Source organism: Armigeres subalbatus, chromosome 1 (genome assembly GCF_024139115.2).
Source record: "Armigeres subalbatus isolate Guangzhou_Male chromosome 1, GZ_Asu_2, whole genome shotgun sequence".
Lineage (NCBI taxonomy): Eukaryota > Metazoa > Arthropoda > Insecta > Diptera > Culicidae > Armigeres > Armigeres subalbatus.
This window is the reverse complement of record NC_085139.1, coordinates 137,810,951-137,836,142: the sequence shown is the minus strand read 5'-3', so window position 1 is coordinate 137,836,142 and position 25,192 is coordinate 137,810,951.

Sequence of the window (25,192 nt, the reverse complement as noted above, 5' to 3'; positions counted from 1 at the left end):
TGCTGTCCGAAACATGAGAGATCACGCACTGAACTGATTAATTTTATTACCGGCCGCGCAATGCAGAACACGATACGGCGGCCGCCCGGACGTTCGCTCTGCTCCTCCAAGCATGACAGACCACGCACTGAACTGATTAATTTTATTACCGGCCGCGCAATGCAGAACACAATAATTCGGTCGACCGCACGATCGTTCTGCTGTCCGAAACATGAGAGATCACGCACTGAACTGATTAATTTTATTACCGGCCGCGCAATGCAGAACACAATAATTCGGTCGACCGCACGATCGTTCTGCTGTCCGAAACATGAGAGATCACGCACTGAACTGATTAATTTTATTACCGGCCGCGCAATGCAGAACACAATAATTCGGCCGACCGCGCGATCGTTCTGCTGTCCGAAACATGAGAGATCACGCACTGAACTGATTAATTTTATTACCGGCCGCGCAATGCAGAACACAATAATTCGGTCGACCGCACGATCGTTCTGCTGTCCGAAACATGAGAGATCACGCACTGAACTGATTAATTTTATTACCGGCCGCGCAATGCAGAACACAATAATTCGGCCGACCGCGCGATCGTTCTGCTGTCCGAAACATGAGAGATCACGCACTGAACTGATTAATTTTATTACCGGCCGCGCAATGCAGAACACAATAATTCGGCCGACCGCGCGATCGTTCTGCTGTCCGAAACATGAGAGATCACGCACTGAACTGATTAATTTTATTACCGGCCGCGCAATGCAGAACACAATAATTCGGTCGACCGCACGATCGTTATGCTGTCCGAAACATGAGAGATCACGCACTGAACTGATTAATTTTATTACCGGCCGCGCAATGCAGAACACAATAATTCGGCCGACCGCGCGATCGTTCTGCTGTCCGAAACATGAGAGATCACGCACTGAACTGATTAATTTTATTTTATTACCGGCCGCGCAATGCAGAGCACAATAATTCGGCCGACCGCGCGATCGTTCTGCTGTCCGAAACATGAGAGATCACGCACTGAACTGATTAATTTTATTACCGGCCGCGCAATGCAGAACACAATAATTCGGCCGACCGCGCGATCGTTCTGCTGTCCGAAACATGAGAGATCACGCACTGAACTGATTAATTTTATTACCGGCCGCGCAATGCAGAACACAATAATTCGGTCGACCGCACGATCGTTCTGCTGTCCGAAACATGAGAGATCACGCACTGAACTGATTAATTTTATTACCGGCCGCGCAATGCAGAACACAATAATTCGGTCGACCGCACGATCGTTATGCTGTCCGAAACATGAGAGATCACGCACTGAACTAATAAATTTTATTACCGGCCGCGCAATGCAGAACACAATAATTCGGTCGACCGCACGATCGTTCTGCTGTCCGAAACATGAGAGATCACGCACTGAACTGATTAATTTTATTACCGGCCGCGCAATGCAGAACACAATAATTCGGCCGACCGCGCGATCGTTCTGCTGTCCGAAACATGAGAGATCACGCACTGAACTGATTAATTTTATTACCGGCCGCGCAATGCAGAACACAATAATTCGGCCGACCGCGCGATCGTTCTGCTGTCCGAAACATGAGAGATCACGCACTGAACTGATTAATTTTATTACCGGCCGCGCAATGCAGAACACAATAATTCGGCCGACCGCGCGATCGTTCTGCTGTCCGAAACATGAGAGATCACGCACTGAACTGATTAATTTTATTACCGGCCGCGCAATGCAGAACACAATAATTCGGCCGACCGCGCGATCGTTCTGCTGTCCGAAACATGAGAGATCACGCACTGAACTGATTAATTTTATTACCGGCCGCGCAATGCAGAACACAATAATTCGGCCGACCGCGCGATCGTTCTGCTGTCCGAAACATGAGAGATCACGCACTGAACTGATTAATTTTATTACCGGCCGCGCAATGCAGAACACAATAATTCGGTCGACCGCACGATCGTTCTGCTGTCCGAAACATGAGAGATCACGCACTGAACTGATTAATTTTATTACCGGCCGCGCAATGCAGAACACAATAATTCGGCCGACCGCGCGATCGTTCTGCTGTCCGAAACATGAGAGATCACGCACTGAACTGATTAATTTTATTACCGGCCGCGCAATGCAGAACACAATAATTCGGCCGACCGCGCGATCGTTCTGCTGTCCGAAACATGAGAGATCACGCACTGAACTGATTAATTTTATTACCGGCCGCGCAATGCAGAACACAATAATTCGGTCGACCGCACGATCGTTCTGCTGTCCGAAACATGAGAGATCACGCACTGAACTAATTAATTTTATTACCGGCCGCGCAATGCAGAACACAATAATTCGGTCGACCGCACGATCGTTCTGCTGTCCGAAACATGAGAGATCACGCACTGAACTGATTAATTTTATTTTATTACCGGCCGCGCAATGCAGAACACAATAATTCGGCCGACCGCGCGATCGTTCTGCTGTCCGAAACATGAGAGATCACGCACTGAACTGATTAATTTTATTACCGGCCGCGCAATGCAGAACACAATAATTCGGCCGACCGCGCGATCGTTCTGCTGTCCGAAACATGAGAGATCACGCACTGAACTGATTAATTTTATTACCGGCCGCGCAATGCAGAACACAATAATTCGGTCGACCGCACGATCGTTCTGCTGTCCGAAACATGAGAGATCACGCACTGAACTCATCCGTAAAACTATATATTTTTGTGTTAAAAACACATTAAGAAATATTTTGGGTTATTGATGACTCCACTGGTTTCGGTGTTTTCAACGTTTTTCATAGCGCCTACTTTAAGCTCAAAGAGCCTTGTTCCGTGTATACTGCTGAGCTAGCAGCTATACACTATTCACTCGAGCAAATCGCATCCCTACCTCCTGACCACTTTTTCATCTTCACCGACAGTCTAAGTTCCTTGGAGGCTGTTCAGTGTTCGGTCAATGAAATCGGTTAAGCACTCAGCATATATTCTGAATGGGATACGGAAAGCTTTGAGTGCCTTATCACAACGGTCTTACACAATCACCATGGCTTGGGTCCCTTCTCATTGCTCGATCCCGGGAAATGCGAAAGTGGACTCTTTGGCTAAGGTGGGCGCTATGGAAGGTGATATTTACGATCGGAAAATCACCTTCGATGATTTTTTCACATTAGTTCGTCAGGAAACCTTGAACAGCTGGCAACAGAAATGGACAAATGGGGAGTTTGGTAGATGGCTGTATTCAATTCGCCCGCAGGTGTCGAAGCGTCCATGGTTCAAAAAATTGAATATGGGACGAGACTTCATTCGAACCATGTGTCGTCTAATGTCCAATCACTACACTCTAAATGCACATCTTTTCAGAGTGGGGCTCTCGGAAGGAAATCTCTGTGTTTGCGGCGAGGATTATCAGGACATCGATCATGTCGTGTGGGCGTGCGAGGACCATCGTGGCCCCAGATCTGCGCTAACTGAACATCTCCGGGTCCGAGGAAAACAACCAAAGCCTATTAGGGAAGTGTTGTCGGGCCTTGATCTCGAGTACATGTCCCTGGTCCACCAATTTTTGAAAGTTGCTGATGTAAAACTGTAATCATTGCCTGCCCATTCCCTTGTCTGTCGTACCCCATATCGAATGTCTTCCTCTTGTTGTACATTTCCATGTCTGTCATTAATCCCTTCCGCATGTCTTCCTCTCGTCGTTGTCTCCCAAAAAAGTTTGTTTGTCCCGTTACAGATGTAAAAATACGAGGAATGTCAACTTTGTGAACATCAGCATCGTAATTATTTAAGCACCCTAAAATCCTTTCCTTTCCTACTGTATTATTGTATTCCCTAACCTCGACTAAACCGCGAGTCTTTCGGTTCCCCAAAACTAACACTATGTATAAGAATCAAGAAATGTATTGTTAAACTTGATTTCGGCTCCGTAACGCTTCACGGCAAATGAGCCTTCCAAATAAACGAAAGATAGAAAAAAATATATTTTGGGCTAAGCAACCCCTTTAACTGAAAATGCAACATTTCAGAACGAATCAATCCAAAGTATTAGCTTTATATATTAACTGTCAAAAGTTGGAATGAAGTACCCTGCGGTGTTTTGCTAGTGCGTTTGAAACCATAATATACAACTTTATTCTGTACTTCAAACAAGACCGAAAATGTCGTGGAAGCATTTTCCATCTGCTTAAAAAATTTCAAATTTAACAATGTCCCTTTTGATTTCTGAATCGAAAAAAAAAACCTGACGCGTTTTAAATGATTAGCTTCATCGTATTCTGAAAGAATATCGAATATCTATTCTACATTTAGAACCTAATTAATCTAGATTGAGAAAGTCAACGTTGAAGCATCCTTTTGAAACGAAGTGGAAATGTCCCGAGCGGAATATTAAGTCGCTTCTACCACGATATATAAAGCGTTCTAAGCCGACGGCGCGGCACTGGTTTTTCGGGTTTTTTTTAGTTCAAACACTCAATCACGATTGGAATAAGACCTTTTTATTTTTGTAACACTATTTAGTTCTTACAATTATACTTTTCTTCTACTATGTAACACTTGTTTCTTATAATTACACTTTTTCCCTAGAAATTAAACTCAAATATTATCCATTTCAACGGATTTCGCACTATTTTCCGTATGAAGTTTTCACAAGTTTCTAACACTTTTTTTCGATACTTATCAAGAGACTCTAACACCGATTTTCAATTTTTACCGCGACGGACTTTTAACTGTTCACTTTTATCTTTTTCAAGAAGTTAATTAATTTAAACTTAGATCTCGATTCGTGCACTAGTCACGAGTGTCGAGGTGTCTAAGGGACAACCCTGATTCAATTGGAGTGTTCGGTAGGCCGGCTAGGGAAACCTAGAAAGCGCCGAATTCCAATAAAGGTGCTGCTGAATATTTGGGACTGACCCCCTGATTCAATTGGAGTATTCGGTAGGCCGGCTAGGGAAACCTAGAAAGCGCCGAATTCCAATAAAGGTGCTGCTGAATATTTGGGACTGACCCTGACTCAATTGGAGTATTCGGTAGGCCGGCTAGGGAAACCTAGAAAGCGCCGAATTCCAATAAAGGTGCTGCTGAATATTTGGGACTGACCCCGAGCTCAATTGGAGTATTCGGTAGGCCGGCTAGGGAAACCTAGAAAGCGCCGAATTCCAATAAAGGTGCTGCTGAATATTTGGGACTGACCAACTCACTTACATTTCAGGACTGACCCCGAGCTTGGAAAAGCGCACGGTATTTATAGTCAATCCGAGTTCTGAATTTCATAATGATTTCATGAATTGCATCAGACTGGACTTTGGACCCCACGAAAGATCCGAGAATCCTTAAATAACGTTATCATTTTCTTCATCCCACATTTATCTGTTCAGACTATGTGGTTTTAATTTCAACTTCGTAAATATCCTCAATTTTTTTAGCATCCATTGATTACTCAACTTTGCATTCTTTATGGATGCTCCCTAAAGTTCTTTTTCACGAAATGCTTAATCAACTTATTTGAAAAATCCATAAATTCCGAAACATCTTCCTTTTTATTCCAAATTTTTTCAACAGTTATTTAATTTCTTGTCATAGATTACCCAATTCAGCCTTAATATTGGACTTCCATACTTTACGAAACTTTGCCCCCTTTTTTGGATGTTCCCTTTGAAATTCTCTTGGAAAAATTCTGTTCTCTTTTCACTCTCAAAAACTCTCTTATTTCGAGCACACATTCAAGTGGCTACTTCAATTTACTAATGTATTAATTCATATATCTTTTGTATAAAATGAGTATCTCTAAGTCCTGCCCCTTTCTTTACACTTAAACTTGAACATTGCTGTCTCACAGAGTAATGTTCAACAAGTCCCAAATGTTTCATAATGCATGATACTACTAAACCAACGGAGTTGTGAAAACATTCACTTAAAAATCTGTATTCGAACCCAGCATGGGTTCTTTGTAAAACAGCGTACCATACCGCCGATCAATTAACAGCTACCTCTTGTATTACTCTTTGATTTTAAGTATGCTCTTAAAAATCAATCAATCAATATTTTTCTTTCTTTCAACTGGGCTTTGAATTAAATTCCCCTTTCCCTAAAGAATCATTACCCCTTCGGGTCGGCTCTTCCTTTTCCCGAACCACTAAGACCCCAATATCAATAGTTCTTTTCAAGTTTATATTGGTAAGAACAAAATCATGTTCTCTCTGTTTTTCATACTGGGCAACAAACCCCTTTAAATCAATACACCTGTATACGTGTATGTAGATTCAATGAAGACTCTTATTGTCTCTATCATTTTGACTAAGTTATTATTCCGCGCTCCTCACCCAAACAAATTCTTTCCTTAGTGTCCTATACATATGCGCCAATGCATCATCATCAATGACGATCGCGGCTATGTACCGCTATATCGTACACTGTCCAATATGTGAGCACGTTTGAACATGTCAATCCACCGCGCTCCAGTTAAGTAAATCTGACTAAGGTGTTTTCGACGGTTTCGCCAAACCGTGATAAGGGTATGCGATATTTCACATAACTTTTAAATTGATGAAAAGTAAATTAACCCTACAATTCCTACATGCAACATTTTAAATTTATGTTGATTGCTTAAATTACTTTGCGTTAAGTAATTGAATATATTCGGCCTTGTTTTACAATATCTCACTGCCATCAGTATTTAAAAATTGTTTTAGGAAGGTGTCGGCACATAAGGCTGTGCATATCCTTCCATCCCATCGAGTTGAGCATATATAGTAGATTATGCTCAATTGTTTGCGCCGGAAAATCCGAGTAAATATCTCGGTCAAACGGTCAAAAGCAACATTATACTGTCAATAGTGATTTTATGCCACATTGACCCTTAATAACGTACTTGTCGTTCCATTACGTTGGGAAAGGTAATGAACGTTTTCCCTGCGTACAATAATTGCCACTAATAAAATTGAAATATGATGCTCCGTATGTGAATCGCCGGGCGTTGGTCCCTCACCAGTGGCAATGTTTTTGCCCTCTTGTATGTATATTATTTCGTATGCATGATCGTTTAGTTTAATTTGTTTTGGATCAGCTGATCGCAAGTAAATGGGTCAGCTGAATCTGTCTCAAAGTTTTGCGCTTTCTTCTATGTTTGGTTTAAAGATTCCTACGATATATCCCGTGATCTGATATGAGGAGTGATGAAGGATCTCAAGGCCGTTCATCTCCTCCCACACAAACGAGGTGAAGGTTCATTAAGAAAATGATCCTTCGCTTGTTAGGGTAGGCCAAAAACATATATATTTTTCAATTATATAATCATTCAATGGTCCGTTGTTTATCAATCATTAACTATTATCTGTCATATCTGAATTTTACTTTCGGTGGAGTTTAGTGTTAGAATCTCTTGATGTTATTCGTTCTGTATATGTTTTTATAAATTCTTTTAATAATAATTTCTTACAAAGTTTACTTTTGGATCTTTGATATGGTTCAGCTAACATTTTTTTGTTATTCTTCAACGCTTCTCTTGACCAAGATTTGAATACATTGATACGTTTCTGAGTTAATATATATAATTATTCCACAGTAATTTTCATGTTCCCTGTTATTCTTCTAATTTATCCCTTCTATTATATCCCTATTATTCTTCTAATTTAATTCGTACTCTTTGTGTTATTTCAAAATTATGTTTCACCCGTATCTTAGTATTATATCAACTTATTTTATTATTAAAAAAACTTTTTTTTTTGTTTGTTTGTTTTCTGACCATACTGCATCTATTACGTGTTCTTCTAATCTATCAAATCGCCCTGTTATATCCCTTTTTTTTTCTTTCGTCGTGTGACCATTTTAATTCCTCTAATCTTTTAAGTATTCTCATATTTGCACATAAACTTTCTCGAGAGTTTCTTACCTGATGATGCCTTCTCGAATCGCCTCGCCTTTACACTCCAATTGAATCAGGGTTGTCCCTTAGACACCTCGACACTCGTGACTAGTGCACGAATCGAGATCTAAGTTTAAATTAATTAACTTCTTGAAAAAGATAAAAGTGAACAGTTAAAAGTCCGTCGCGGTAAAAATTGAAAATCGGTGTTAGAGTCTCTTGATAAGTATCGAAAAAAAGTGTTAGAAACTTGTGAAAACTTCATACGGAAAATAGTGCGAAATCCGTTGAAATGGATAATATTTGAGTTTAATTTCTAGGGAAAAAGTGTAATTATAAGAAACAAGTGTTACATAGTAGAAGAAAAGTATAATTGTAAGAACTAAATAGTGTTACAAAAATAAAAAGGTCTTATTCCAATCGTGATTGAGTGTTTGAACTAAAAAAACCCGAAAAACCAGTGCCGCGCCGTCGGCTTAGAACGCTTCATATATCGTGGTAGAAGCGACTTAATATTCCGCTCGGGGCATTTCCACTTTCGTTTCATATGGTGACAGCGGAAAAAGACTGTTTTCGCAACAGAGGAACGCTAATTTTTGATTAAGTGAAAATCAGTGCCGAAGAAAATAAGAACAAACATCAGATAAGTAGAAGTGGTTTTGCGGAGAAAAAATACAAAAAAACGACCACAAGATCGAGCACCAGGTCTTAGATATGGAAACAACAATAATACATGGAATTTTAATATGGTAAGTAACAAACCTTTTTCTTTAATTTGAATGCCTTAAAGCATGTTGGATATTATTTCTCATCATCAATAGTGAAAATATTTGCTGATTTTGACATTATTCAAATAAATGTCAAGTTTGGACGATTCATTTGAAAAAGACTCTGAACAATTAGAACAAATTCGAGAATTCTTTTTTAAGGAATTCGATAATTTAAACAAAAATAGAACCAGAACAAGGTCTTTACAGGGTATTTTTCATAAATCAGAAATCTTAAAAGCGGCGTTAGAAGAATTCGAGAACATTGTCCAAAAATATGAACAATTAAACGAAACTGAAATTTGGAATGATTTAACAGATAAACTGGATATTGTGAAAAGAAATATGAAAATTGTATTCAAATATTAGAAAATACCAAAACAAAAGAAATACGGAAAAGAACTCTGAAATTCAAGCAGGAAAATTTCATAATTTGAGGAATAGACGTGTAAGTGTTAGTGAAGATCATTTTCCAATTAGTATTGAGGATTTTTCGAATCTGAACGTGTCCATATCTGGCACAGATTTATATTTTGGACCAATACGTGATCCTAATCTTTTATCATCTACATTAAATAACGCTGATCAATCTGAAATCGATACCAAATCTTTGATATTAAACGAGCTACAAGAATTTAGTGTTAAATTTGAGCCGGTATACAAATCATTCTTGAACAAAATGGCTTACGAATTCCCCACAGAAAAGCAATTAAATGCATTCCAGAATTTCGAGGAACAGCAGCTGAATTGGATGGCTTTTTGTTCCAAGCAGACTATTTTGCAAAATTCATTCCACCAAGGAATGATCAGAATGAGATCCATGAAACCGAAACGGAACTCATTCATGTAATATTATCCAAATTGAAAGGACCAGCAGCATTGCATTTCAAACGAATACATGCCGATACTTGGGTAGAAATTAGAGATAATTTGCAAAGAGAATTCAAAGGAAAATTGAAATTAGAAGAATTGTTTCAAAAGATTGAAACGTTGGAACAAGGGAAAACAGAGACCTTTCAAAGTTACAAAGATAGGGTGTTTACTATGAAACAACACATTGATGAATATGAAGCGAACAGAGGGGGCGGCGAAAATTCATACGCTCTCAGAAACTTACGACTCCATTTCTTAGGAGGGCTTAAAAATAGAAACTTGAAAAACTTAGCCAAAGCACATAAGGAGGATAGTTTGGAAAACTTGATAACTTATCTGCAGGAGGAATGTATAGATGTGGAGCAGATAGAACAAATTGAGCATAGATTGCAGGATGCTCATATTGCAGAATCACACAGACTTGAAAAAGAAGAGCAAAAATTCAACAACCAAAGAAAAACTTCGGAAATTTCAGAAACAGAAACAATTTTACAGCAACAGAAACATTGACCATGACGACAGAAATGATCAAAGGAATAGAAATAATGACAGAAACCATTTCAATGGGCAATCTAATAACTACCAGCAAAATCAGAACTACGGATATCCGAATAATAATAGTTATCGAAATCGAAATGATAACTATTCAAGAAATGACAGACATTACAATTCCCCTCGCAACGAACGAAACAACTTTGAACAAAATTCTTACAGAAATAACAGTAACCAATATGACAACAATCATAGCCAAAACAATAGAAACAATTCGAATCAAAATTATCGGAATGAATCACCGCATCAAAACAACGGAAATAGAAATTACTTTAATACGAAGGGAAATTCAAACTCTGAAAACAGAAGATTCGAACCATTACGTGAAGGAAACTGGAATAACCGAAATTTTGAATACAATCAGAAGCAAAAAAACTAAACCATGGGGGTTTGGATAGGAAAAAGATAGACGGATCCCACTGTTTTTATACACAAGTATATGATACTGATGCACAATACGAAGAAGAAGAAACAGGAAAATTATTTGCAACAAGCCCTATGTATGGAGGCTTTTCAACCGGTTTTTATTGGAAATTGGCAACCGCAGAAAATCCACAATACAATGAGAGATACTACTTGGATACAAGTATCTGTTATAATTTCATTCATCAGAGCACCGCAATCAAAGTCGGAGCAACAAAAATAGACCCATTCAAACATGCATGGATATGCGTAAATGGTAAACAAGTGCCATCCATTGGAACAATATGGATTCATTTAACAATAGGAGAACTAATCATACCGACAAAATTCCACGTGGTGGATAAATTAGGAGTACCAGCCAAAATTGGGTACAAATTTGCTAAGGAGCATATCGAATCAACATACATGAATTTCGAGGAAACACTTTTTAAACTAAAAGATCAGAGAACACTTCTATAAATGTTTACGGATTTGTAAGCAAGGATTTAATAGAATATGAAGAAAGAGATAAGTACGAGAAAAACATCGATTCGGTTATCCAACAGAATAAACAGAATTATGACTTTAAAAGCGATATAGATTCCGAATCTATCACAACAGAATCTTCGAAACCCGAAACAACTGGATCATTCTCAGAAATAATTGAACCAATAATGGATGAATCAGGTAGATTTGAACTTTTTCCAAACAACAAGAATCAATTCGGAACCCACATAATGATGGTCTAGAAAATATCAACTTCAATGTCGACACAAAAGATAATACATGGAAAACATATCCTTACGAAGAGTTTGTAAAAGCAATGCCACAGCTTAGACAGAAATCAATAAGATTGACGACAAAAATACTTGAGGAATATGAAACAGATGCTACATTTTTAATAATTAACAGTCTATCAGCTTATAAAGAACTGAAGAATTTCATCGACCTTCCGTATGGTCTAAAACCACATTTAAATGGAAGAATTTTTCATTTCCTAATAAAAGAACTTGGGGTATATTAATGAATGGTACTAAGGAAACAGATTTTAACTCGAAAGTATTTTCAAAGGACTCATAGATGGATTCCATAACGGTCCAGAATTTGCCAAGTTGGCGAAAATTATTCAAGTATTCTCCTTTAAAGATTTACTCGACACATTAAGTTTAGACATTTTAAGATACATAGCAGACACATTCAATAAGGAATTCATAGTGTACACTGCAGATAAATACAACAATGGAGGCTATACTTACGACAGAAAATTAGCCAAACTAAACGAGGACATGGGATTTGTATTTGTAGCAAAATCAGATAAAACGTGTGGTCATATAGAAAAGCCACAAGACATTCAAAACTCAAACATTGCAGCTCAAGTTACAACGGAATTAACTTATGATAATGATAAATATTTCATGGAGTTGGCGTCAGTGGACAAGCCCATGAATAAAGTAAAATATTTAATAGATACAGGTTCTTCAGTAAACCTATTAAGATATGATTTATTAAGCTATGTAGGCGTTAAAAGTTTTAATACGGATGAGATAATTACACTAGTGGGTATAGAAAATGGTAGTAAAGTAACACTTGGGAGAGCAGACGTAGAATTACTTATCAATGGAATAAGATTTATAACAACTTTTCACTTAGTAGACAATTTAATAATGCCAGGTATCATTGGAATAGAATTCCTTAAACAATATGTATCAAACATTAGTGAAAACTTCAGAACAATTACTTTGAAAACGGGTGCAAACCATTTCGAAGGTTCGATATCAAGTAGAAACAACAATAGGTACGTGCATACTATTAACAAAATTCAAACAAGTACATTGATCAATCAAAACACGTATTTTAACCAATCCGAAAACGATTGGCAGCATAATAATGATGAGATATGTAAACCAAATCAAGTTATCAACAACATGAGTCCGGAATATGGATCGGATCATGCAGATGAATATTATTACGACGAAACTACAATGATTGAATCTTCAGAACAAAAATTGAATGATAATATGGGCGACAACGATATTGATGAATATGAAGAAAACGAATATCGGGAAGAGAATTCAGAAATACAATGGAAACCTGTGGATTTGGACTCCAACCAAGACTACAGCTTGGTAGAAAACAAGAATCGAAAGCAAATAAGAGGCAATGAACGCAGTAGTAAATTACTAGAAATAATCGACTTCAAGCATTTAAAGAAACCTAACTTCAACGCGATAGAAGAAATTATGGCGAAATATAGCGACGTATTTTTTTTGAAAGAAGATAAGCTTACAATTACGAATGCTGCAATGCATGAAATTGAAACCACAACAAATGTACCAATTAATAAACGACAATACCGATTTCCAGAATCTACCAAGAAGCATATTAATGAAGAAATTGATGAAATGTACAAGCAAGGCATTATAAGGCCAAGTAAAGTCCATGGAATGCACCTGTGTTATGCATTCCGAAGAAAGATTTTGATGAAGAAGGAAACAAGAAATATCGAATTGTAGTAGATTTCAGAGCGTTAAACTTGATTACGAAACCATTCGTATATCCAATTCCATTAATAGATGAAATAATGGACAATTTGGGGATAGTGCATATTTTTCAACCATTGAATTATAGTCAGGATTTTATCAGGTTCCAATTCACCCTAAAGATGCAGCCAAAACTGCTTTCTCAACACCAAGAGGACATTTTGAATTCACAAGGATGCCAATGGGACTAAGAAACAGTCCATCAACATTTCAAAGATTAATGAACACAATAATTTACGAGATTAAAGATGTCAAAGCTATTGTTTATTTAGACGACATCATTGTTTTGGAAAAACAATAGAGGAACATAACGAAAATCTGATGAAAATACTTGAAGCTCGTAGAAGGCACAATTTGAAAATTGAGCCTACGAAATGTCAAATTCTGAAAACTCAGGTAAAATTCTTAGGACACATGGTAGATAAAAATGGAAAACGACCATTAAATGATAATATTAAAGTTATTAAAGAAATGTCTGTACCCAAGACAGTGAAAGGAGTAAGATCATTTTAGGAACTGTGAACTTCTATGGCAAATTCATACGGAATAGCCGAGAAACGGAAACCCTTGAATGAATTATTGGGGAAAAATGTTAAATTTGTTTGGTCGGATGACTGCCAAAAAGCATTTGAGGAACTGAGAAACTTTTTAACATCGGACTCACTCTTATCCAGACCAAATTATAAAGACACGTTTGTTATTACTACCGACGCGAGCGAACATGGCATTGGTGCGGTACTATCGAATGAAAAATCAATTGATAAACCCATAGCTTATGCTAGTAGGAGTCTTATAGGAGCAGAAAAAAGGTATCATACAATCGAAAAAGAATTACTCGCAATAGTGTGGGCAGTTCAGCATTTCAGACATTACATATATCATCAGAGGTTTATTGTCTATACGGATCATAGACCGCTAATTTCTTTATGGCATTTAAAAGAAACTTCGCCAATTCTCACACGCTTAAGATTGAAATTACAAGGATTAGAATGTGACATTAGATACAAACAGGGAAAAGAGAACATTGTAGCAGATTTTTTATCTCGGCTTCCAACTGCCGAAAATCAATCTCTCAAAAACACAGAATCAGAGGAACAAATTATTGCTGTTGTTACACGTCAGGAACTTAAGAAACAGCAGGAACTCAACTTGTTTGAATCAGTAAATGCAATAAAAGATAATAATTCGCCTAATACAAACATAGACAACGACAAAAACTTGCCTATTGTAACGGATCAAAATCAAATTAATGATGATATGACTCAATCATATGATATAGACAAAAATTGTGACGTTGAAGATTCCAATATGACCAACGCATACGAAGAATATTTGGAATCATCTAAAGAAAATTCAATTGACATAGAACAATTAGTAATTTCAAAATCACTAAAGGATGACTCAGCCGATATTAATATCGTTATTTTGAACAGTAGATCAAAATACAATGAAATTTCACAAATCACCAATTTACCGCATGGAATAAAAGACTTTAGCGAAAATGGAATACTATCGATTCCACAGGAAAACATATTTGGAATAATTGTTGACGGGAAAAGTAATTCAGTAATCAACAGCAGAAAGTTTTTCCAGAAATTAGATAAATGTTTAAGCGATAATGGAACTATGATTAAAGCTTCAAATAAAATTCATGTCACATCGTTTCGAAAAATAAAACAGTTTGATATATTAGAAATATTACAATTTCTAGCAACCAAATATGGCTTAGTTTTCAGCCTATATAACGCAGATTCCGAACGAATTCAAATTAATACTAATGAGATTGAAACAATACTTAGAGAATTTCATGATGCTCCCTTAGGAGGACACGTCGGGGCACGCCGGATGCGAAAAAGAATTGGATTAATTTTCGTGTGGCAAAACATGAGACGAGATATTGACAACTATGTTCGGCAGTGTGCCTCTTGTCAAAAGAATAAAATTGGTAAATCACACAAAATACCAATGAAAATTACTACCACTGCTTGTAAACCATTCGAAAAATTATACATGGATATTGTAGTTCTACCGGAATCGGAATGGGGGAACAAATATGGGCTTGTCATGCAAGATGACCTGACACGTTTTCTGGTGGTATCACCTATGAGCAACCAAGAAGCCGAAACTGTTTCAAGAACGTTTGTAGAAAATTAATTTGCAAGTACGGGACACCTTTAGAATTGGTTACAGACCAAGGATGAGTAAATGAGTAGTATGAGTAAATTTTTCAAACACATTTGCAAAATTTTGAAAATTAAAAAGATTAATACTAGTGCTTATCACCCACAGGCAAATTTAGTAGAAAGATCTAACAGAGAATTGAAAATGTATCTTAGACAATTTGTAGGGGGTAATCCACAATTATGGGATCAACACTTAAACTACTTCTCGTTTGAATATAATACGACAAACAACGGATCAACGAATTATACACCGTTCGAACTCCTATATGGAAGAAAAGCAAGAATCCCGTCATCAATTTATACAATTACCGAGTCAGAATTAAACTATGATGACTACAGTAAAGAAATGAAAATAATTTTTAAAAGATTGCATGAAAATGCAAGACAAAATTTAATAATATCGAAGGAAAAACGTAAGGAAATTTACGATAGGAACTCTGACGAATGGCAGCCCATGTGGGGAGATATGGTTCTCGTTCAAGCCAACCCAACGGGTGCAGGACAAAAATTACAGGCCTTATGGAAGGGCCCTATGAAATTGTCGCTTTTCCTAGCGAACAAACAACAATCATTAAAAATGGGAACAAATTGGAGAAAATACATAATAACAGATTAAAAAAATACAATAACTAATACCAAACATTTGATTGTTTTCATCTTCTCTAACCCTTTACAGGCTCTTAATAGCCAGTACACGATTGGGAGCATGCGAAAGTCCCAAATTATACATGGAAAAACTCAGCGATACTCGCATAATACAAGGAAAATTTTGCGTGAAGGTAAAATTGGACTTCCAAATGCTAAATAGTAAGATTGATTCTTTAGAAAATGCTTTCAAACTATACAATGAATCATGCAAAATGCTTGAAAAAATAACAAATATGAAATGTGGTCACCTAATAACAAATATAGAAATTGAATCTGAAAAAATTCATACAAAACAAATATTGATGATGAATCTATAAATAATAATGATTTTTATAGAATCAGAATTAATTGATTTGGGAGTATGGATAGTACATTTAATGGAAAATGTTAGACAAAATCAGAAGAATTTTGTAAATATTCTGTTAGGAAACAAATTAAACGTTAATGTTCTGCTGGAAATTATAGAACCAAATCAGTTCTTAATAGAACTTGAGAAATACGAACTGAATCTAGCAAGCGACATTGGGTTCGTAAGACAGAGAAATAATACCAGACATATTCAACGTAATAGAATATGAATTTGAACTTACAAACAACTTAGAAATTATAATAAAACTTTTAATCCCATTAGCACGAAAGTTGAATTACGAATCATTTATAGGCACCGTATCGCCCGGGGTACATGGTCTTATATTGACATTAATAAAAATGGACTATGATATATTGATAATGAATACAGAATACAAATTGGGCTATATTATAACATTAAACGAATATGCCAAATGCAAACAACTAGGAAATATAAAGCTGTGCCATATTCGGAAGGCGCAAGAGAATTTGGAACAAAGTAAATTTTGCTTCACGGAATTATTATTTAAGAACAGTTCAACCAACTGTGAAACAAAAGTTTTAAAAACCACGAATGTTGTATGGATAGCAACCCTACAGCCAAATATTTGGATGTATGTAGCACCGACTCTAACGACGCTTAACATATCACACGGAGAAAATATAACGAGCATAAATATATTAGGAACTGGAAAAATTCAGATGGAACTTGGAATGACCATTAGAACAGACCAAGTATCAATCTCGCATTTTGATATGGAAGACGCTAGTAAGGATATATTGGTGTATCAACCAGTATTAAACCTAACGGAATTTGGAATCGATCATCCATCGTATGATAAGATACCAACATTGAACGAAACTAATGTATTATATTCGTTCTATGATAAGAAAAGATTATTTGATATAGGGATAAACGTCGAACAACTTAAGAATCAACGTACTGTTCTACAAAACTTAGTTTATGCACCTTTAAAGAATCCATGGTTTACTACCACGTCCATTGCAGTCATAGGAGGGGTGATAGGTATATTTTTATGTTGTTTCAAAGGAGAAATTTCTTGTTGCGCAAGAAAACTAGAATTCAATCCACAAGGAATTAATAAAAAGGAGAAGTATAATAAAAAGAACAGCACAGATAAAGAGCAACGTCGCAGAAATAAAGGTGAGAATTTAAAAATGGGGAAATGCAAGACAAAAAGAAGTCACAGACAAAAAGAAAAATTGATATATACTAATGACATAGAAACAATCGATGGAACATTGAACAGAAAAGACTCAATTAGCCAAATAAAAGACGAAAATGAGGTCACTCAAATAGCAACAATAAACGAAGGTACCGACACTCAAATTATTTCGAACACTATGGATAATAAGGAGAGGAAAATTACGGAAAACAAACAGAAGACGAAACAATATTTATCAGCAAATATATACTGAATATGGGAAAAGGAAATGTATTAAGCAGTTTTCACAAATATGACGAAGTAATGTTACAGTTGCACAAAAACCTTGAATGGACACCCATCAAAGCCTTAGCATGAAACAGAACGGAATTATTATCTTTGATTACTCTAAAAAAATATCATGGACTTTGAAAATGGAAAGTATTTCAGACATCTAATACGAAAAAATGAAAACATTAATTCAATTAAAGGTAATTGGTAATTATTGCTTTATTATGCAATAATCAAATAAATAAAAATAACCATAGGATAATTTACTAAATCATAACAAATTGAGTTGGGAACTTATAATTTTGCATACTAATATACATATGTTTATAGTACAACTAATAGATTTTCATTTGTTTTTTATTTTAAAATGTTTATAAATACTATGAATTAATCGCAAGAATTGAGTATCATTTCAGAAGCACGCCTAGAGCCATGATCGATGAGGGGGGAGAGGTTGTAGCAATTTCTCAACCAAAACCGCCCTAAATACTAAAGAAGTAAGTATAACACGATAGACGTAGCAACAAGTATTTTGCAGGAAGAAATTTTTATTGAATTTATACGTCCCCAAAAACCTGCAGAAGACATTCATTGCTACAACACAAAGATAAATTTAATGGGAATAATACTGGGAAAACAAAATAATCGAAAAAAATGATAATAATAGTAAGTAAGGTTCATAATAAAATAACTTAAGCATGTAAAAAGGTAGCAAGGAATTAATACCGAATCGAATAACTAAAGTAAGTGAAAAGTAACAAAGACTGTAGGAGCAGGTCCTTATATTTGCAAAGTCTAATAAAAATTATAGGATAGTGAACTATTCACAATAATTTGAGAAAATTTAAATATGCACAACTTACTCGAGAGACGGTCGAGATAGCATCTATTGAAGACGAACAGACGACATCGGCAGAGAAGGAAGACATCAACGGCTCACGATATACATACCATAGTTAATTGGTATCACCGGAACGACGGGTCATACGGTGGGTTGAAGATCGAGAGTGTGGGGGATCAGGAGACGGAAGACGAAATATTCGGAGGTTATCAATGAAGGCGAACTCAACCAGGAAGTGAAAGGGTTAAATACATCATACGAAATCAACAATACGAATTAAAGTGACAAATAACAGGCGAAGACGGATGTGCATCATACGAAAACAAAAAGGCGGATTCAACAAGGCGATTGGAGATAAGGGAATGACAAGACATTATACAAAGCTGAAAGCAAGGACATATTCAGGAGCATCATCATACACAACCGAAAGTGCAAGAAGAGATTTTAATTCAACCCCTGGAGATGATTTTGGAAGAGATAAAGTAACACAATAATGACGGAACGAGCAGATACAAGTCGATAAAAACAACGTTAAGACGAAATTTTAGAACAATCAACAATTCAACAGTGTTCATCAATTTAACCAGACGGCCCCAAAAGTCAATTCATAGCAGAGGTCCTAAAACTACAGCGGAGGCGGGTCTAACACAAAGGCAACTTATCAAGTAATCAAAATTTCCACAAGCTGAAGCCAATACACAGCGAAATTCAAAAAGCAACAACAAAGACTTCGAATCAAACACAAACAATGCGAACATCATGATAACGGTACAACATTTAAGAATCCATACATTTAAGCAGTGTGACACACGTCAATTCATCACGACTTGCTAACTAGCAACTTATCTGAACGGAAGCAGCTTGAAACTATTGAAAAAGGCACTGTAATAACGTCAAACTATTACCATGTTACATGCAAAAAAATCATTGGAATACAACTAGAGCAGAGCTACTTCTACTCCGCTGGAGATATCACGTCAGATTTATACAAGTGGCCGGTACAACAGCAATTTTTGCACACAACAAACAATAGACATCATTTACCAAAACATCATCAGGGCTTGGCCAAAACAATTTCATCGAAGATTACAAATTTAGACGGCAGTACAAAGGAACCCACACGAGAGGAGCAGCTTAAGAGGCGAAACAAGTAAGGCATCAGAAAGCACAAGACGATACGGAAGATTCAAACAGCAGACTAGGAACACACCCTGCACTCGAGATTTACAACCAACCAAGTGATCAACAACACTAATGATTACAAGGATGCAAGAGCAACACCAAGTAAAGGCGAGGCGATTCGAGAAGGCATCATCAGGTAAGAAACTCTCGAGAAAGTTTATGTGCAAATATGAGAATACTTAAAAGATTAGAGGAATTAAAATGGTCACACGACGAAAGAAAAAAAAGGGATATAACAGGGCGATTTGATAGATTAGAAGAACACGTAATAGATGCAGTATGGTCAGAAAACAAACAAACAAAAAAAAAGTTTTTTTTAATAATAAAATAAGTTGATATAATACTAAGATACGGGTGAAAAATAATTTTGAAATAACACAAAGAGTACGAATTAAATTAGAAGAATAATAGGGATATAATAGAAGGGATAAATTAGAAGAATAATAGGGAACATGAAAATTACTGTGGAATAATTATATATATTAACTCAGAAACGTATCAATGTATTCAAATCTTGGTCAAGAGAAGCGTTGAAGAATAACAAAAAAAAAATGTTAGCTGAACCATATCAAAGATCCAAAAGTAAACTTTGTAAGAAATTATTATTAAAAGAATTTATAAAAACATATACAGAACGAATAACATCAAGAGATTCTAACACAAAACTCCACCGAAAGTAAAATTCAGATATGACAGATAATAGTTAATGATTGATAAACAACGGACCTTTGAATGATTATATAATTGAAAAATATATATGTTTTTGGCCTACCCTAACAAGCGAAGGATCATTTTCTTAATGAACCTTCACCTCGTTTGTGTGGGAGGAGATGAACGGCCCTGAGATCCTTCATCACTCCTCATATCGGATCACGGGATATATCGTAGGAATCTTTAAGCCAAACATAGAAGAAACCCTAGCAGCACACATGTTCCACATAGGAAACTGCAACTCATATGTGACCAGATTTAGTCACAATCAAGTTGTTGCAACCATTTTTGTCAGACTTGTGCTGCTCGGGAAGCGTAAAACTTAGAGACAGACTCAGCTGACCTATTTTCATGCGATCAGCTGATCCAAAACAAATTAAAATAAACGATCGGGCATACGAAATAATATACATACAAGAGGGCAAAAACATTGCCACTGGTGAGGGACCAACGCCCGGCGATTCACATACGTAGCATCATATTTCAATTTTATTAGTGGCAATTATTGTACGCAGGGAAAACGTTCATTACCTTTCCCAACGTAATGGAACGACAAGTACGTTATTAAGGGTCAATGTGGCATAAAATCACTATTGACAGTATAATGTTGCTTTTGACCGTTTGACCGAGATATTTACTCGGATTTTCCGGCGCAAACAATTGAGCATAATCTACTATATATGCTCAACTCGATGGGATGGAAGGATATGCACAGCCTTATGTGCCGACACCTTCCTAAAACAATTTTTAAATACTGATGGCAGTGAGATATTGTAAAAACAAGGCCGAATATATTCAATTACTTAACGCAAAGTAATTTAAGCAATCAACATAAATTTAAAATGTTGCATGTAGGAATTGTTGGGTTAATTTACTTTTCATCAATTTAAAAGTTATGTGAAATATCGCATACCCTTATCACGGTTTGGCGAAACCGTCGAAAACAGCTTAGTCAGATTTACTTAACTGGAGCGCGGTGGATTGACATGTTCAAACGTGCTCACATATTGGACAGTGTACGATATAGCGGTACATAGCCGCGATCGTCATTGATGATGATGCATTGGCGCATATGTATAGGACACTAAGGAAAGAATTTGTTTGGGTGAGGAGCGCGGAATAATAACTTAGCCAAAATGATAGACACAATAAGAGTCTTCATTGAATCTACATACACGTATACAGGTGTATTGATATGAAGGGGTTTGTTGCCCAGTATGAAAAACAGAGAGAACATGATTTTGTTCTTACCAATATGAACTTGAAAGGAAATATTGATTTTGGGGTCTGAGTGGTTCGGATAAGGAAGAGCCGACCCGAAGGGGTAATGATTCTTTAGGGAAAGGGGAATTTAATTCAAAGCCCAGTTGAAAGAAAGAGAAAACAATTGATTGATTGATTTTTAAGAGTATACTTAACATCAAAGAGTAATACAAGCGGTAGCTGTTAATAGCTCGGCGGTATGATGCGCTGTTTTACAAAGAACCCATGCTGGGTTCGAATACAGATTTTTAAGTGAAGATTTTCACAACTCCGTTGGTTTAGTAGTATCATGCATTATGAAACATTTGGGACTTGTTGAACATTACTCTGTGAGACAGTAATGTTCAAGTTTAGGTGTAAAGAAAGGGGCAGGACTTAGAGATACTCATTTTATACAAAAGATATATGAATTAATACATTAGTAAATTGAAGTAGCCACTTGAATGTGTGCTCGAAATAAGAGGGTTTTAGAGAGTGAAAAGAGAACAGAATGTTTCCAAGAGAATTTCAAAGGGGACATCCAAAAAAGGGGGCAAAGTTTCGTAAAGTATGGAAATCCAATATTAAGGCTGAATTAGCTAATCTATGACAAGAAATTAAATAACTATTGAAAAAATTTGGAATAAAAGGGAAGTTGATTCGGAATTTATGGATTTTTCAAATAAGCTGATGAAGCATTTCGTGCAAAAGAACTTTAGGGAGCATCCATAAAGAATGCAAAGTTGAGTAATGAATGGAAGCCAAAACTTGAGGATATTTACGAAGTTGAAATTAAAACCACATAGTCTGAACAGATAAATGTGGGATGAAGAAAATGATAACGTTATTTAAGGATTCTCAGACCTTTCGTGGGGTCCAAAGTCCAGTCTGATGCAATTCATGAAATCATTATGAAATTCAGAACTCGGATTGACTATAAATACCGTGCGCTTTTCCAAGCTCGGGGTCAGTCCCAAATATTCAGCAGCACCTTTATTGGAATTCGGCGCTTTCTAGGTTTCCCTAGCCGGCCTACCGAATACTCCAATTGAGTCAGGGTCAGTCCCAAATATTCAGCAGCACCTTTATTGGAATTCGGCGCTTTCTAGGTTTCCCTAGCCGGCCTACCGAATACTCCAATTGAGCTCGGGGTCAGTCCCAAATATTCAGCAGCACATTTATTGGAATTCGGCGCTTTCTAGGTTTCCCTAGCCGGCCTACCGAATACTCCAATTGAGCTCGGGGTCAGTCCCAAATATTCAGCAGCACCTTTATTGGAATTCGGCGCTTTCTAGGTTTCCCTAGCCGGCCTACCGAATACTCCAATTGAGCTCGGGGTCAGTCCCAAATATTCAGCAGCACCTTTATTGGAATTCGGCGCTTTCTAGGTTTCCCTAGCCGCCCTACCGAATACTCCAATTGAGCTCGGGGTCAGTCCCAAATATTCAGCAGCACCTTTATTGGAATTCGGCGCTTTCTAGGTTTCCCTAGCCGGCCTACCGAATACTCCAATTGAATCAGGGTTGTCCCTTAGACACCTCGACACTCGTGACTAGTGCACGAATCGAGATCTAAGTTTAAATTAATTAACTTCTTGAAAAAGATAAAAGTGAACAGTTAAAAGTCCGTCGCGGTAAAATCGAAAATCGGTGTTAGAGTCTCTTGATAAGTATCGATAAATAAAAAGTGTTAGTATCTCTGGGACAGACATTGTCATACGGGAAATAGTGCAAAAGTTTGAAAAACGAAAATATTCGAGTTTATAATTATACGAAAGTGTTAATTGTAATGAGTGTAATGAAAGTTTATAAATGTAAAAAAAAAAAAAGTTTATAAATGTACAAACAAGTGATACATAAATAATAAAGTTTTATTTTAACAGTAATTGAGTGTTTGAACTAAAAACCCGAAAAACCAGTGCCGCGCCGTCGGCTTAGAACGCTTAACACATCGTGGAACGGTTAATTAACATTTGAACGTGACATCGAAAAAAAAAGAAGTTTCGCAAAGAAGGTCCCTACTTCGTTTCACTTTCTAAGATTTTCTGTGTAAATTTCGAAGAATACTCAGAACAGAAACCCAACAGGAACTTTCAGAAGGATCAATTTCCAAATGAATATTCTGGAAAAACTTAAAGAATTTTCTGAGGAAGTTGGTAAGTTTTTTTTAGGAAAAATTCAAAATATCTTGCAAATATACCAAATTACCAAATCAGCCGAACGAAACTTTTGATCAAATGACGCTTTCTGGAAAACGACCATTTCGGCCAAATTGCATATTCTAATTGAGCAATTTGGTCAACCAAGCCAAAAAAAACTGTGTGACCAAATGAAATTTATTGGCCAAATAACTTTAGGCTAGATAGTATTTTTCCAAATGGTTTATTTAGTCAAACGAAATATTCGACCAGACAATTTTGTGGTCTTCAGCCAAATGGCTTTCTGCCGAACGACCCTTTTCCGTTCAAAAAATCAAGTATAACAAGATTTTTTTTTGGATTTCAACGAGAAATCCTTCACAATTACTACTACACAATTATATTACTCTGATTCTTCCGGTGGCTTTATACGGCCATGAAACATGGACGTTAAAGGAGGCTGATCAGAGAGCTTTCGGAGTGCTTGAGCGTAAGGTGCTGCGGACAATACTCGGCGGTAAACAGGAGAACGGTATCTGGCGGCGTCGCATAAATCACGAGTTGTACCAGGTGTATAAAGGGCTGGATATTATTCAACACGACAGACTACGGTGGGCTGGTCACGCTGTTCGTATGCCGGAAGAACGTCAAGCGAAGATAATATTTAGTAGAGAATCCGGAAGAGGCCGCAGACTTCATGGAAGGCCGCGTACATGATGGCTTTTTGCAGTTGAAGAAGACCTGAGGGCGCCGAATGTTCAGGGCGACTGGAAGCGATTGGCCCAGGATCGAATCCAGTGGAGAAGGATACTCCATTCGGCGTAGGTTCATCGAAGAGCTGTAGCCCATCAAGTATCAAGTAAGTACTTTTTAAGATTTCTAGACCCCCATCCTCCCTCTGTCAAGCTTTTTTGTATACCTAGTATATGTACTGTCACAAAATATTAGACCCCCTCCCCCCCTAAAACCTGTGACATCATTGTTGAATAAGCCCATATATGATATTGATTTTTCTGAGCACCCTATTCCCATCTCTTTTGCGTTGAATTATCCAACTCCGAAACTAAAAGCTGTGTCAGAATCGCCCCCAACCCGTTTTCCCAATAGATCTAGAATTTTGGTATGCCTATCAATACTATCGATAGCATCATGTATCCAATTCGCCGATATCTTTTTTCAGTTTGGAAAAATGCACTCACATGACATTTCTTTTGTGGCTACTCGTTCGATTACTGTTTGGTCAATGCAGACAAGACAACTACTGGGATACTTATAGGTGAATCACCTACCAAATTCCCCATTGAATTCAGACAAATGTATCTTTGGAATCCTGAAACCTTTGGAAGTCTGAATAAAAAATAATCTTTACGAACCCGCACAAGCCCCCGCAGTCGCCATTAAGTCATGTTGCTCTTGTTAGATAAGCTC